This window comes from Trifolium pratense, unplaced genomic scaffold, assembly GCF_020283565.1.
Source record: "Trifolium pratense cultivar HEN17-A07 unplaced genomic scaffold, ARS_RC_1.1 scaffold_80, whole genome shotgun sequence".
NCBI lineage: Eukaryota > Viridiplantae > Streptophyta > Magnoliopsida > Fabales > Fabaceae > Trifolium > Trifolium pratense.
Window position 1 is genome coordinate 7,501 of NW_025721062.1, and position 2,500 is coordinate 10,000.

Genomic DNA, 2,500 nt, shown 5'->3' on the forward strand with positions numbered 1-2,500 from the left:
CCCCGTGCCTGCCGAGCCTACCCCCACACCCACCCTCCCCCTATATATGACTGGAAGGCCATTTTCAGTTTTGTAGAAAAAGTGCACTTTTTTCCCTGTATCCATAAGTTTTTAAAAGTGCTTAAAAGTGGACCTAGAAGACGAATTTTTTTTTGAATTTTTTTATGGTTGTTAGGGACATTAAAACAAGCAAAACCACGAAAGAATCGTAATATTCCGATGTCGGATGAATTAATTACGAATTTTTCGGCCGAAACTTCGCAAAGGGCGGATACCACGTAAAAAACAACCTAGAAGTCGAATTTTGACTTCGTTTTTTTTGTGCACACCCCACACAATAAGTATAAGTGGACTGGAAAGTGGCTAAGCGATCCGACGAAGTTTCGATTGAGTTTGATTTTTTGGCCGAAAACTCGAAAAAAAGGCGGATTTGACGTAAAACGCCGCCTAGAAGTCGAATTTTGAGACGGTGTCTTGTGTGCACACTCCACACAATATGTATAAGTGGACTGGAAAGTGGCTAAGCATTCCGAGGAATTTTCGATTTATTTTGATTTTTCGGCCGAAACGCCGAAAATAGGCGGATTTGACGTAAAACGCCTCATATAAGTCGAATTTTGGGAAGGTGTCTTGTGTGCACACTGCACACAATATGTATAAGTGGACTGGAAAGTCGCTAAGCATTCCGAGGAAGTTTCGATTTATTTTGATTTTTCGGCCGAAACGCCGAAAATAGGCGGATTTGACGTAAAACGCCTCATATAAGTCGAATTTTGGGAAGGTGTCTTGTGTGCACACTGCACATAATATGTATAAGTGGACTGGAAAGTGGAAAAATATTTTCGGAGCACTTTGATTTTTTGGCCCCCCGCGTGCCTTGCCACGCCCTTGCTTATAGCAAAACGAGACGGGGCCTTGGTCCAACTTGGCATAGGCATGGAATTTGATCTTTATTACTTGGCCACGGTCATGCCACGGTACATGGAGGTTGCTTGACACCCCCGTGTGCATTTTCGGAGCACTTTGATTTTTTGGCCCCCCGCGTGCCTTGCCACGCCCTTGCTTATAGCAAAACGAGACGGGGCCTTGGTCCAACTTGGCATAGGCATGGAATTTGATCTTTATTACTTGGCCACGGTCATGCCACGGTACATGGAGGTTGCTTGACACCCCCGTGTGCATTTCGGAGCACTTTGATTTTTTGGCCCCCCGCGTGCCTTGCCACGCCCTTGCTTATAGCAAAACGAGACGGGGCCTTGGTCCAACTTGGCATAGGCATGGAATTTGATCTTTATTACTTGGCCACGGTCATGCCACGGTACATGGAGGTTGCTTGACACCCCCGTGTGCATTTTCGGAGCACTTTGATTTTTTGGCCCCCCGCGTGCCTTGCCACGCCCTTGCTTATAGCAAAACGAGACGGGGCCTTGCTCCAACTTGGCATAGGCATGGAATTTGATCTTTATTACTTGGCCACGGTCATGCCACGGTACATGGAGGTTGCTTGACACCCCCGTGTGCATTTTGGAGCACTTTGATTTTTTGGCCCCCCGCGTGCCTTGCCACGCCCTTGCTTATAGCAAAACGAGATGGGGCCTTGGTCCAACTTGGCATAGGCATGGAATTTGATCTTTATTACTTGGCCACGGTCATGCCACGGTACATGGAGGTTGCTTGACACCCCCGTGTGCATTTCGGAGCACTTTGATTTTTTGGCCCCCCGCGTGCCTTGCCACGCCCTTGCTTATAGCAAAACGAGACGGGGCCTTGGTCCAACTTGGCATAGGCATGGAATTTGATCTTTATTACTTGGCCACGGTCATGCCACGGTACATGGAGGTTGCTTGACACCCCCGTGTGCATTTCGGAGCACTTTGATTTTTTGGCCCCCCGCGTGCCTTGCCACGCCCTTGCTTATAGCAAAACGAGACGGGGCCTTGGTCCAACTTGGCATAGGCATGGAATTTGATCTTTATTACTTGGCCACGGTCATGCCACGGTACATGGAGGTTGCTTGACACCCCCGTGTGCATTTTCGGAGCACTTTGATTTTTTGGCCCCCCGCGTGCCTTGCCACGCCCTTGCTTATAGCAAAACGAGACGGGGCCTTGGTCCAACTTGGCATAGGCATGGAATTTGATCTTTATTACTTGGCCACGGTCATGCCACGGTACATGGAGGTTGCTTGACACCCCCGTGTGCATTTCGGAGCACTTTGATTTTTTGGCCCCCCGCGTGCCTTGCCACGCCCTTGCTTATAGCAAAACGAGACGGGGCCTTGGTCCAACTTGGCCTAGGCATGGAATTTGATCTTTATTACTTGGCCACGGTCATGCCACGGTACATGGAGGTTGCTTGACACCCCCGTGTGCATTTTCGGAGCACTTTGATTTTTTGGCCCCCCGCGTGCCTTGCCACGCCCTTGCTTATAGCAAAACGAGACGGGGCCTTGGTCCAACTTGGCATAGGCATGGAATTTGATCTTTATTACTTGGCCACG